We start from the raw sequence: 15,393 nt of genomic DNA, 5'->3' as shown, positions 1-15,393 counted from the left end.
ATTCTATGTAGGTTGTATATGAGAGGCTGGTAGAAAATAGTGGATGATTTGTTTTTCAAAGACTGTTAAATTTCCAGCACATTGTGTGTATTATAATACAAAATGAAAACAAACCAACACCAAGTATGAAATATGTGAAAGCATGATGAACATAAAGAAATATAGAGGAAAAATTTGGGAATGATTTGAGTCTTAGGTTTTGCTTATGTAGATTTCAATCCCTTTTTGAAAATGCATAAACAAATAGTACATAGAGATATTGCTAATGATAACCTCAGGGACCAAAGCGAGTCATGTAAAAGAGTCATAGAAATTTTTTTTTAAAGGTGGAGTTAAAGTGGCAAGTGATAATTAAAAGAAGGAAGCTAACAAATGCCAGTTTCTTTCTGGTGCCAAAATAATTTAGGTTATTATTTTAAAAGTGCCCAAAATATTGATTGACCTGAAACATTGATTTAGAGCTGGTTGCCTCAAGCAAACAGATTTTCTAAGTCTCCCCAGAGTAATTGGGCTAACTTAAGAAAACAAAGTTGTCATATCTGAAAGGTAGAAAACTCTCTAAACTTGTTGTCTATTATTATTATTATTATTATTATTATTATCAACATTATCTTTATCATTGTTGGTTGTATTGCTATTTAGGATTGTTAAATTCCATTTCAATTTTGATCCAGGCTTTCAGACCTGTTAATTTTGTATTCACGCTTATAAAAGACTTCTTTTCTTTTGACTTAGGCTTATGTGTCTGTGTGGGAGATGTTTATGAGAACATACATTGCCAGGGAGGATGGAAAAAGATATTGGTCCCCTAGAGCTGGAGTTATTCTGATCTACCTAAAATAGGTGGTGGTTGCCAAAGTTGTCTTCTGGAACAGTAATCTGCACTCTTAGCTGATGAGACATGTCTCCAACCCCCTCCTAATTCTGAGATTTCAAAGAGGTAACTTATTACATTAGTACATGTAAAGTTCTAAAATTAAATAACAGCATCAATGTAGTAAATATTTTAGCTGTACCAATTACATTTATTTGTAATAAATTTCTAATTCTTTGCTTCTAGTGATCTTACCATGAGAAAATGCCTGTGTTTTAGAGGTGAGATGTTAATCTAGCTTCACATGATTTTCAATGTATTATGATGTGTTTACATCCAAATAGCCTTTATAATTCAGCTTCTATGTGCCAACTGAATTATATACTATGAGCACTAGTTAGAATTTAGCTCAGACTTATTCAGCATACTGAATATTTTCAAATCATTGCATTGCAGCCTGTCAACAATAATGTTCACACAAGTAAATTAATTCTTTTTATCCAAATATGAAGGAAGTCATATAGTACTTGTCTTCATGAAAATAGAAAGAATAGTCATTTGGATTATTTAGAATGTCATTATGATATATTATAAAGCATTCTTGTGAAATATTATAAAAACAGTCTTACTGAAGTCCATACATTGTCATAATTAATGATTTATTATGCTTTGCCAATGGCATTGTGGAGATATTTACCTGCCATAAAATTCTAAATGGCATAATGCAATAAATTTTTATTGTATTATGGGTTATATAACCAGTACTTCAGCTAATTACAGAACATGCTCACCACCACCACCCCAAATCTGTAACAGTTTATGTTTGATCCCTCAGCCCTCCAAAATATCCAGTTCATCACAGGCAACCAGTAATTTATGGTTTTGTGTCTATAGATTGATTTTTTAAGGAAATTTATTGTAAATTAAATCATATATATGCAGTCTCTCTTATTTCTTCTGTTTTCAAAATTTTACTTTATGTTTTCAAAACTCGTCTATGTTGTAGCTTGTATTCATCGCTTGATTAGGCAAGGACTATTTCCCTTGTAATCTTTTGCCTCATATTATTCATTCACCTGTTGATTGACATTTCAGTTTCTTTCACTTTAGACTAGAATGATGATGGTCTTGACTGTTCATTACAAGTATTTTCATGGACATATAAATTCCATTTTCCTGGTATGTACCTAAGAATAGAATTAATAAATCATATGTAAACTTAAGTGTCACTTCTGAGGCTCTAACAGACTGTTTACATAGCAGTTGTTCTATTTTACATTCCCACCAGCAATGTAGGATAGTTCCAATTTCTTGGTATCCATGTCAATACGTGTTATTTTTCTTTTTCAGTATAGACAACCTAATGAAGGTGAAGTAGCTTTTTGGGCTTTTGATTTGCATTTCTTTACTAATGATGTACAGCATCACTGCATAGATGTTTGTATGTATATTTTTCCATTTAATAATTGAGTTGATTTACAATAATGAGATATCTTATTTAAATGCTCCGAATAAAAATTTGATATTCTCACCACATATAATTTCTAACTTTTATTTTTTGTTATATTGTTTATACGTGTGTGTGTGAGTACATGTGCATGCATTCACAAGGAGGATAGAAGACATCAGGTATCCATCTTTGTTAATCTGCATGTTATTAACTTGTTAGACAGTATCTCTCACACTGAGCCTAGCAATAGGTTTTCATCCAGCAAATCCCAACATTCTTCCTGCTTCCTCTGTCCAGTGCTAGACAGAATTCTCTATGCTAGAGAATTGAAATAGAGGCTTCATGCTAAAGCACCAAGAGGTAATATATGCTGAGCTCTCTCCTCAGCTACAAACACTTTAATATGTGTTTTATCTTTCTCATATTCTTGGGATTTACATTTGAAAAACAGATACTTCTAATCCTCTTCTCCTTTTGCACTCTTATAATAATTTCTGTTTGCAGTTCAGCAAAGTAAACCCAGGGCCTTGTAAATGTTAGTGCTGTGCTCTATCACTGGATATATCCCCAGCACACACTTTAAATTCTGAAGATGTCTAGTCATATGCACTTGGCATTTGTTGCTTTTGAATCAGTATACACATGCAAAACAATCTATTGGTAGGCAGGAGGGATGATGGCTTATCAGTTAAGAGCACTGGCTGCTCTTCCAGAGGGCCTGGGTTGGATTCTCTGTAACCAGATGGTGGCTCACAGCTGTATGCAACTCCATTTCCAGGTGATTTGAACCCCTATTTTGACATATGGAGTAACCATGTATATATGTGGTACAGAGACATGCATGCAGGCAAAAGCTCCATACAGATCAAATAACAAAATATTATTTACATGAGTGTTTTTGTAAAATATTTTATGGCTTTAGAGCTTACATTAAAGCACTCTAGAATAATATTATCTACACATATAAGGACATTTTTTTGAGATTACAATTACATATTTCCTTTACTTTTTATTCCTTCAAAACTTCCTATGAACCCAAATATTCTAGCTTTCAAATCCATGGCCTCTTTTTTTCCCCACTAATTGCAATGGCATATACATACATACATACATACATACATACATACATACATACATACATATATGTGTGTGTGTGTATTTAGTGTATTTTGATCAATAAAAATATTTCCTGCTCAAAGATAGATTTATTGACACATAGACCACATAGACAGATCAATACAAATTTAGTTATATATGGGCCAAACCCTCAGAAAATGTAAGCCAAAGTAAAGCCGTCCTCTTTATATTGTTATTTCTCTCACTGTCTCTATTTCTGTCTCTATATATGTGTCTCTTTCTCATTGATTTTTATTTATTGTGATATTTTCATACACGTATTATTGTAAATTGCTTCCTTTGCTCCACCACCTAACTGTACAGCATCTTATTTATTCTCCTCTCAATAATCACTAATCATGTCACAGACACTCACACACACACACATACACACACACATGGTGTACTTTTTAGAATGTGAGTACAACTGAGTAGCATATATATTTTTTTCAAGGCATCACATAGAAGTAGAATTAATGGATTCTATATATGACAGTATGTATGATACTTGCCAATATGTAAAAGGAAGGAAGAATTAAAAAGTCTATATGAACAAAAAGAAAATACTTGTTTATAAAAGGTGGAGTTTTTAAAGGTGGAGTTAAAGTGGCAAGTGATAATTAAAAGAAGGAAGCTAGCAAATGCCAGTTTCTTTCTGGTGCCAAAAAATTTGGGTTATTATTTTAAAAGTGCCCAAAATATTGATTGACCTGAAACATTGATTTAGAGCTGGTTGCCTCAAGCAATCAGATTTTCTAAGTCTCCCCAGGGTAATTGGGCTAACTTAAGAAAACAAAGTTGTCATATTTGAAAGGTAGAAAACTCTCTAAACTTGTTTATTTGTTAGCAGGTATAAAATAGAAGACAGGTGAGGGAAGATTCTGGAACTATACTACCATTTTATAATCAACACTCTATCCATCCAAACATTCATTCATGTATCCTAGCTTTATGTTTTTATACTTAGAAGTCAATTCAAGAGAAGTAAGTGTCCTTAGTACACTTAGTTGTACAACTGAAATATAACTATTTATTCATACATGCCAGAAGTTCAAATGGAAAGTAAATAAATCCAAATATGAGGCAGGAGATATAAAAGAAAAGCCTAGTACATCTTGAGATGTCAGATGGAAAAGAAGGTATCTGTGATTATGTTGGTTATTTTAAAAGAGATTTAAAGACAACATAATGAAGCCCCAATTGCCAAAATAAGAAAATTTCCATTTCAAAACATTAAAATACAAGAATGTTTAATCCCTTGAGATTTAATTTCATTATACAGGAAAATACTGAGGGTGACAGAGATGTGACTTAATATATTGAAACAGGAGTAGCTAAATTGAATAAATCATGTATTCATATTTTTGTGTAAACTTTACCAACAAATAATTACACATTTAGTTGAACGTTTTCTAAGATAAACAAATATATCTAGAAAGGACAAATGTATTATCTACCTTACCCTTGCTTTGATGATATTTTCAAAACAAAGAGATGAGTTTACTCTAGCTCCTGGTTTGAGATATCAGTTCATTGTGGCAGAGAAAGCATCATGGTGGAACTGGCTCATTGGTGACATAGCAAGAACATGGGCTTATTTTAGATATTGGATAACAGGCATGAAGGAGAAAGAGCAATGGTGCTAGATATCTGGCTTTCTCATTTTTCTGTCTTCATGTCAGTCAAGGACTCCCGTACATGGGGTGGTGCTGCCCACTTTTAGTGTGGAGTTTTCTTCGTTATTTTAACTTACATTGAAATAAAATTAAAGACATTCCAAGCAATGTGTCTCCTAGGAGATTGTAAATCCAGTCAAGTTCTCAGAGATTGTTAATAATCAAGTGGAGGTAAATGAAAACGAAAAAGAAACAACAAACAAATAGACTTTGCTTCCCTCCTGATAAAAGCATCTAATATAGACTTTATTCTCTGTCATGAGTTTGAATACAACTTTGATCAATCTCTGGATCAATCTGATAATTTTTAGAGAATAACAGAACATAGAAAATGTATTGGATAACATCGTGAATTTAATCTACAAATTTAAAGTCTACATACTTTTAGTAGTTCAGATTCTTCAGGAAATAAATTGTGATGGGATAAAAAGATTCACAGACATATTACTTATGATATATCTTATTATTTGCCAAGCCTGTATTGTACTACTCTATTTAGTGATGTACAGTTGAGTAATAAAATCACCCAGAAGAACAACAAAGTGACAACTATAAAAGTCTTAGTAAACTACGCGTGGCAGTGCCTACTTATAATCTTAGCACTCCCAATTAGGGAGAAGAATGGTGAAGAATTCCCAAACCACAATGCACAGTGAGACTATGCCTCTAAACAAAGTGAGAAAGTGCCAGAGTAGTCATCACTTTTTTTTAAATTAGAACAGGGTTACAAGCTAAAATGTGACACAGAGATAGAGTTGGTAGCTAATTGAAGTGTCTAAATAGTTGTTAGATCTAATTAGCTTTACACTTTACATGTCTTTACCATAGCCATGCATTTCATTATATGTACAATAAAATTGTATTTATAAACATAACACTGGGTTATTTAGGAGATTTGTCACAAGTTCAAGACTCATTTAGTGAGTTCTAGGCCAGCCTATGCTGCAGATCAAAACCTTGTTTCAAAAAAAAAAAAAAAAAAAAAAAAAAAAAAAAAAACACAGAAAAAACAATTAAAATTAGAAGAAGCATAACATTAATTTTTTGTTGTTTAATATCCATGCATAGTTAGGACTAGCCTTGCAGGTTCCTCAAGGTCCTGGATGATGGGAAGACTTCTACGGGCACACCTTCCCAGCACCTCACAGCCTCATAAATGAACACCATAAACTTGGGTCAATGGGAGACGTGAGAAGCAGGATGGTTCATGGCCTGTGGAAAGAGACAGCAAAGAAGAAATAAAGACAGTGAAGAGGAGGCTGATGATGGATCCCTGATTGCAACCTGGAGCCATGGTGCAGGCAGGGAGGTTCAGGCTGATAGGGGCAGTCTGCTTGCCACCCGAGCATGTTGATATCTTTCTCCTAAAGGTCATTATCTGTGTCTCTTGTCCTACAGTAGGCAGGATCTATGCTGATGTCTTTGGTTCCTGTTGCCATTGAGGGTAATGCTGATTCCAGTGGTCTTGAACTCTACCTGAGGCCATGTTGAGGGTTCAGGGTCCATGCTGCCACTGGAGGAGTGTAAGGTGTATAGTTCTTCCACCTGCCGCCCGGTCTTGTCCTGCCACCACGCCAGCCCCAAATAACACACTGAGACTCTGTATTAGATATAATTCCATTGGCCAGGTTACTTGTTTCTTATCGGCTAGCTCTGCCTTAATTATTAACCCATTTCTTCTGATCTATGTATTTCTCTTACCAGGGAGCCGGCCGGCATACTGCTTTCTCCCGACTCTCCATCTTGGCTCCTCCTTACTACTTCCTCTTCCCTCCTTGTCTCCTAGTCCCTCCTATCTCGCTTTCCTATTGGCTAACAGTGCTTTATTCATTAACCAGTATGAGAAGCATATATACAAAATGGCATCTCCCATCATCTCCTCTTTTCTGTCTAAATAAAAAGAAGGGTTTTAACCTTAACATAGCAAAATATATTATAAACCAGTTATCAAGTAAGAATCACAGTTAACAATATTTAATCCATTAATATTTAGCAAGATTTGAAGAAAATATTCCATCATCTATTCTATCATTGTGTGTCTAAAGTCTAAGTAACTTATCTTTAATCCTAACTAATGAAAACTATAACCATAACTATCTGTCTTCAACTCCTTCAAAGACCACAGACAGATAATATATAAGCTCTAGAAATGACAGAGACAACTCACTGCCTGGTCACCCGAAGTTCTTTTGTAATCTTCCATCTTCAGCCAATAGGCCATAGTGTGTCTGGCAGACTCTTCAGCAAAGCAGGAAAACTTTAAACTGTCTTCTTGTATTGGCAGCTTGTCCGTCACTTTCCTCTGTGTCCTGCAGACTGTCTGGCAGACTCTTCCATGAAGCAGGAACTCTGTAGCAATGTCCATCTTGAATCAGCAGTCACATTTCCATGGGTCCTGCCTGTCCAGTTTATACAACATAAAGTCAAGCAGTCCAGACAAGAGCAGTCTCTTGTCCAAATGGCTAGTCTTGCCATACTGGAAGTAACTATATGACACATTTCTTCAATGTCCATCTTCCATCTTCCTTTCTGGTTCAGGTGGTGTTGCCAGGAGCATTAATGCCTCACTGTCAAGAAAAACCCTAAACCATTTTAAATGCCATATTCTGTAGGTCTTTGAAAGATTTGAAGAATTCCTATCTATCTTGAATACATCTCTTGTGTATCTTTAAAAACCTAACTAAACTCTAAGCTTTGACTATCATAGGTAATTATCTATAATCTATACTACATTATACATTACATTTCTAAATGAGCTATAAAAACACAATACCTAAACAAAAGGAGAACATACACATCACAAAATTGACCTTAAATTGTATCAATAAATGAAAATCCATTCCAAAACAAAGTATTCATATCTATACCATAATCCCCTTTTTACCTTTAAAAAGAATATTGGTTGTGATCATTAACCATTTATAACCAAGCCCATTTAAATGAAAACAAACATTTATAAACAATATTTGGGAATTTGGGCGTTGTTCTTTCCAAACTACTTCCTGCTGACAGGGGGCACTGTCATAGGGATCCTAAAAGGATGCAGAAATCCTGGTTGTAGTCTGTGAGGCTGCTTTGAATGTTGGATCACCAGCGACTCTGTTTCAGGGGGTCTGGCTTGATCAAACCACATTAGTCTGGAAGAAATCCACAGCTTTTCATTTTCTGTGGAAACAAAAATAGAAATCCCTTTCCCCAGTAACTTGTCCTTAAACTGAAATTTTTGAGTCAAAGCATTTTTAAAATGTATAAATTGAATTAATTCAGGAGCATTTGTTTAACAGTTGTTTCCTCAGCAGTCAAACAATACAAAGACAATATAATACCATACAGTAACCAGATTCTGTCGGAGCTTTTCATCTTTACCTGGCTTTATTATTACTTTGTTTCTTTTACTTTTTTATTTTTTATTTTTTGAGACAGGGTTTCTTTGTGTAACTCTTATCTGTCCTTGAATTCACTCTGCATATCAGGTTTACTTTGAAATCACAGAGATCTGCTTGCCTCTGTCTCCGGAGTGCTGGGATTAAAGGTGTGTGCTACCATACCCAGTTCCTCTTTGTCTCTTTAAAACCATTTTATTTTTTTTTTTCCATGTCTACGAATATTTTAAAACACACTGTAAACCTTTAAAGGTTTTCTTAATGTGAATTTGTCTTTACTGCAAATCTTTATCTTTTTCTGGCCACTAGTCTTTTATCTGGTAAACAACAACATTGCTGAAATGAAAGTCATAGCTGTGTCAGCCGCGGTTTATCAAAAATGGCGGTGGCACTTGTACAGTCAGCACTGAGAGTTGTGGTCACTGCCTTGGTCTGCATGCTGCCGGCTTGGAGATGTGGTCACTGCCATTGCCATCTCTCATACACACCAATAAACTGTTAGCAGTGTTTCTTTAAAGACGTGCAATTTTTTGCCGCTTATGCTGAGTCAGGAATCTTCCCTTAAAGGGGCCGCAGAATTTTTTGCTTGTCTCACACAAAACCGAGTGAAACCCAGAAAATGTTACCAAGCAACCTTGCTTGTCACTGTTCTTTTGTTTCTAAAACCCTTTTTTCAGTTTTTGTTAAATTTTAAGTGGAAGTTCTTATTAGCCACGTGTTGAAATCTGTGGTCCAGGTTGCCACTAGGGCCCTCACTAGGGTCATGTTGCAGCAGATACCATATAGATCTGAGTGGCCTGTGCTGCCAACTGGGCCGTGTCATCCAGGCCCAGATGGCTTATGAGGGCCATGTATGAGTCTGTGGCTCTATAGAGACCAGGGGTTGGATTGACCTTCATGGTTCCTGGTGCCACCGAAAGCCATAAAGATGCCCAGAATCAGATCAGTCACCCAGGTTTTGTGTCTAGGGCCACGATGCATGCATATCTGAATGGCCTGTGCTGTTATCCAATGCCATGGAGACATCTGGGCTGGAGATACAGCTGAGGGACATATCATGCTTTGTGGCCTTACTGTAGCCAGGGTCTGTGCTGATGATATTCGAGGTTCCTGTTACCACTGAAGGCTGTATAGATGCCCAAGATCAAAGTCCATGTTGATTTCTGAAGACCACACCACCACTTGGACCCATTGCATATCTCAGTAGCCTGTACTGTCACCTGAGGCAATGGTGATATCTGGACCCTGCTGCTTCTGAGGACAGTGTCTGGATTTTTGTTCTACTATGGCTGGGGTCTGTGAAATCTAAGTCCCATGATGCCACCAAAGGTGACATAGAATCCCAGTGTTGTGGCCATAACCCAAGGCTTTGTTTGTGTCAAGGACCATGCTGCTTCCAGAACTATCCTGACCTGAGTAGCCAGTGCTTCCTTCCTCTCAGATCCATGCCCAATCTCCTCCTGTGGGTCATGTCTGGGTTCATGATCAAGCTTCTCCTGGAGTCTGTGTTCATATCTGTGGCCCATGTCATGTTAGGAACCATGTGAGATGAAATCAGAGGGCCATACTGAGCCTGCCCCACATTTCATTGGCCCAGTGAAAGCTGGACTTGCCTTTAACTAGATGGACATTATAGCAGCAGAGCTGGCTCCAATCTTCATGGGAAAGCTGGCACCTTCACTTGGGAGGGAGAGATGACCCCTAACCTCACCACAGGTGAGAGTGAACTGACCCTGTGAAGGCATGCGTATAGGGTTGCTGACTTAGGTTGGCCCATTTTAGTTAGCATCTACCCTATTTAGGACCCATTGGCACTCATGAAGGGATGGACTGTGCAATATATCCCTAGGATTTTGAAGACTCAGGGAGGCCACTGGCTACCTCAAAGAAGATCCAGTGAGGATTCAGTGATGATTGTGTACAAGAAACCAAAGATCTTGAACCACACCTGTGACTTGTTGCAATTAAAGTTTGCTAGTAAAACTGATAGGACAAAAGGCTATACTATATGACACATCGAATCCCTCAAAGGCACCAAGATGAATGAAGAGGTGTTGGAGAGATAGGCAGGAAAGGAGAATAAAAGAGGTTTTTGTTTTGTTTTGTTCTCATCTTGTTTGTTTGCTTACTTGCTTTGTTTTCTTTTGATGGGGGCGGGCAACACTGAAATGATTAGAGGAGGATATGGAGGGGATGAGAGATGAGCAGAATTGGAGTGGATGTTGTAAAACTCCCCCAAAATTAATAAAAATGTTAGATATAAAAATGCTTTATATTTATTTACATATATCAATTTTTACCTAACTCTATATATGTCCATGGTACATGTGTGAAGACAGCTTGAAGAGGTCAGAAGATTGGAGGGCATCATATTGTATTCTTGAACTGGAGTTATGGAAGGTTGTGGGCTGAAGTATAGATGCTACTACAAAAGGAACTTCAGGCTTTTGCAAGAGCAACATAAGCCCTCAACCACTGAGCTCTTTCTCCGTCTCCCAAAAGTACAATGAAAGCCATGTCATATAAAGGTGTGATAAATTGAAGTCCTGAAAAAGACATCCACATCTACCTGTGAGCACAGGCCTCTTGCAGCTCTTTCTTTGCCACTCCACATGCACCACCAGTTCACCATGGATGATGGTATCACTGCACCCATTGTTGACAACAACTCCAACATATGCATCTATTGTTGACAACAATTCCAACATATGCAATGCCGGCTTAGAGGGGAAAGAATCTCCTGGGTCTTTCCCTCAATTGTCTACCACCCTAGGCACCAGGGCCTGATAGAGGGCATGTGACAGAAGGACTCCTATTTGGGTAATTAAGCCTAAACCAAGAAAGGTATTCTGACTCTGAAGTACCCCATTGAACACAGTATTGTCACCAACTGAGATAATATGGAGATCTGGCATTACATCTTCTACAATGATCTGTGCGTGGTTCCTGAGGAGTACCCTGTGCTGCTCACCAAGGGCCTGAACCCCAAGGCCAACCATGAAAAGATGACCCAGATCATGTTTGATACATTCAATACCCCAGTAGCATATGTAGTCATTCAGGCAGTGCTTTCCCTGTATGCCTCTTGTGGTACCACTGGCATTGTGATAGAATCTAGAGAAGTGGTCACCCACATTGTGCTCATCTATGAGGGCTAAGCTCTCTCTCATACCATCCTGCATCTGGACCTGGCGGGCCATGATCTGACAGACTACATCATAAAGATCCTGACCCAGTGTGGCTTCAGTTTCACCACCACAACAGAAAAGGAAATCGTGCATGACATCATAGAGAAGCTGAGCTATGTTGCCCTGTACTTCAGGCAAGAGATGGCCACTGTTGCATCCTCTTCCTCACTGGAGAAGAGCTATGAAGTCCCTGAGAGCCTGGTCATCACAATTGGCAATGAGCTGTTCCTTTGCCCAGAGGCTCTTTTCAGCCTTCCTTCCTGTGTTTGGAATCCTGTGGTATCCATAAAACTACATTAAATTCCATCATGAAGTTTGAAGTCAACAAAGACCTCTATGTCAACAAAGTGCTATAGGGTGGCACCACCATGTACCCAGGCATACACTCCTCTGGCTCCCAGCACCATGAAGATCAAGATCATTGCTCCTCTTGAGCACAAGTACCACTCTGTGTGGATTGGTGGCTCCATCTTGGCCTCACTGTCTGCCTTCCAGCAGATGTGAATCAGCAAGCAGGGAATACGATGAGTCTGACCCCTCCATCATCCATTGCAAATGTTTCTAGGCCGACTGTTAGTTAGATGAGTTTTACACCCTTTTTTTTTTTTTTTGACAAAACCTAACTTTCACAGAAGAGAGAGACAGAGACAGAGAGAGGAGAGAGAGAATATTGGCATGGTTTCTTTCTTTTTTTGTTGTTGTTGTAGTTGTTTTGTTTTGATTTCTGCGATGTTTTAAGAGTTAAGACAAAAAAGGTTTTGGTTTTGTTTTGCTTTGTTTTGCCACTTTTGATTCAGGATTTAAAAACTGGAACAGTAAAGGTGGCAGTAGTGGTTGGAGCAGCAAGCAAAGTGTCCCCTAAAGTTTAAAAGTGGCTGAGGACTTTGATTGTACATATTTTTGTCATTCCAAATACCCACAAGATGGCTACAGGAATTCCTTCTCCCTCCCAAAAGCTACACCCATTCCCTAGAGGAGGATCGCTGAGTCCATGCCCTCCTGAGTCCACACTGAGGAGGTGACAGTATTGCTTCTGTGTAAATTAGGTACTGCAAAATTCTTCTATCTTAATATTTCCTTTTTTTCTACTGTTTTTAATTTTGAATAGTCAGCCATCTTGGCTTACTTTTTTGTTCCCCCAACTTGATGATTTACAAAGGCTTTGGTCTTACTAGGAGTGGGTTGAATTGTTGAGGCAGCCAGCACTTGACTGTACACTGACTTGAGACTGCACACCTTACAAAGAAAAAAGAAAAAAAAAGACAAAACAAAAACACAGAAGTTTTCATCAGTGGCTAGAAGAAAAACTGGTCCTTTGGAAATAGGAAAATGTCAAATAGAACATAATGCAACAATATGGATAAACATATAAATATGTGTAAATGAATATTAACTTTCATTATTATTGCTATTCACAGCAACATAACACAAATTAGAAATAGCTGAGTAGGGAGTCCCAATTGTGGAACTCTCCTGTGTGCCTTGACTGATGTAGGCAGTCCTACTCAGATTTTGGGCAGCATCTTTTGGTAGAACCCTAGATAAAAAGTACCTTTTGAATGCTTAGTCTTCCCTGTTGCCAAGAAGTTGATTTTCCCATTTATTCTTGGTGCTGCTGCTGCTTATTGCTTTACTGATAGAAGAACCAGTGTACCTATAAGAATCTCGTGGGTTTCTAGTGTCAGATTGGGATGACTAAGCCAAACTCACCTTGAAAACTGAGTTGTTGTGCCCTCCCCACCCCTAGTAAGAGAAAGCAGAAAGCTGTTGTGAGATTACTCAAAATGTTGAGGCACTCAGCCCCAAGCATGAGCAACCACTGGGACTCTCATCTCAGTTCTTAGGTATGACTTGGGCTTAATAAATTCTGAATATATATATATATATATATATATATATACACACACACACACACACACACACACACACACACACACACACACACACACACACACACACACACACATATATATACATCCTCATTGTTCTCTTCCTATAGAGGAACTTTCCTAAACAAAGTGCAATATGAAATAGCATATTATGAAGAATAATAAACCAAATGTAAATGAACTTAAGTGATTTTAAGTTTCAATAAGTATTATAAAATGGTAATAATTTAATTTTCTTAAAATATGAGGGGAATGTAGGTTATTTTCTTTAGATGATTATAAAAAGAATAGTATACTACATAACTATTAAACTACTACCCAGGCTATTAAAGCTTAAAACTACTAAAAGGAAAGTCTCATTTTATGACTAAGTATTAAATCATTCTAGGTTAATTAGTATTGCACAACTGAATAAAGGTCAATCTCAATAAAAGTAATCAATAATTATTAAAATTATTGTTGTAGAAAGTTAGAAAATAATTTTAAATTATTCATGAATGAAGAATAAAAATCAAAACAGGTGTTATAAATAGCATAAAGGAATTGATAATAATAATATTTGCACTGAAAGAGACTGTTAAATCAAATGCCTAAGTAGGAAATAATTTTTGTAACGTTCACTGGGTAGAAAAGTACAATAGCAAATGAATAAAACTTTTATTTTAAAAAGCTGGATATAAATTCCAGCAGCGAAAATTAAGTAAAAACATGAATGGCAGTCTACAAATTTAAAAGCAACTAAAAGAAAAATAGTAAAGTGGGAATTGGTGCCTTAAAACATTAATATGTATGATGAATCTCTAGACTGCTTAATCAAGAAAATAAAGGAGAGAGCAAAGGGCATCATTATGGATTCTGTAGACACCACAAGACAATGAGAGGTCAATAGAACAACTTTATGCAGATGCTTTTAACAATTTGCCTGAAATAGATGATTCCTCAAACACATTAGCTACCGTGACTGATAGATGAATCCAAATTCCTTGTGCCTCAAATTTTTTTTAAAAGTGCCTGTATTAATGTTTCACTCACATGTGTCTGAGATGGAACACACACACTTACACACACACACAGAACCAAAAGCACATGCATATAGTGTTACATACCTTTGTTAATAAATTTATAAAAATATTTAAGAAAAATAGAATAAATTTTATGCAAATCATTCTTAAAATAAAAGAAGATGAAGACTAACATCACTTAAGGGTGTTAAGAGATGTGTCAGTGGGTAAAGTCTCATGGAGTGTAGGCCTGACGACATTAGTTTGTTCCCCATAACACACAGTGAATAGAATTTATTGAAAGATGTCTTTGGATACACACACACACACACACAAATACTAAATAAAGTAAACATTTTTATAGGAATAATATTAACAATTTTAAAATCTGACTTGAGTTTGGCAGGAATAGAAAATCATAGATCAGATTGCCCACTCACTTAGATGCAAAACTAGTAAAGTAATAGTAGATTAAATTCATGTCTGTACATGAGAATAATGTATTATATTCAATTGAAGATTATCTTAGTGCCTCATGATTGTTTAACATTAGCTACAGTAAAACAAATGTGCAGAAGTCATATGATCACTCTGATTGACAAATACAAAATTTTTGAGGAATTCCACAACCATTTATACTAAAACTCCAGGCAAATTCAAAACCCAGAGGAAGTGTCTACTATATAAAGAATATGTGTAAGTGATCTACTGCCACTGTAGAGAGTCATCACAACTTGTGCAGTTCAAACCACACCCGTGCATCATCTCTGTTTCTGTGTTTTGAGTTCTTGATGCATTTGACTGAAATTAAGGCACTGGCTTCATTTCTTTCTGGATTCTCTGGAAAGAGATCTGTTTCCAAAGCTCATGTAGGCT

General features: G+C 36.8%; 1 pseudogene; it reads left to right on the top strand.

Annotated features, from left to right (window-relative positions):
* Positions 1-11,069: 11,069 nt before the first annotated feature.
* LOC127218661 (actin, clone 302-like) lies at positions 11,070-12,192 on the top strand (annotated as a pseudogene).
* Positions 12,193-15,393: the final 3,201 nt, after the last annotated feature.

This window comes from Phodopus roborovskii, unplaced genomic scaffold (genome assembly GCF_943737965.1).
Source record: "Phodopus roborovskii unplaced genomic scaffold, PHOROB, whole genome shotgun sequence".
Lineage (NCBI taxonomy): Eukaryota > Metazoa > Chordata > Mammalia > Rodentia > Cricetidae > Phodopus > Phodopus roborovskii.
Note: the sequence above shows the minus strand (reverse complement) of the source record. Positions and strands in the feature narration are given on the sequence as shown.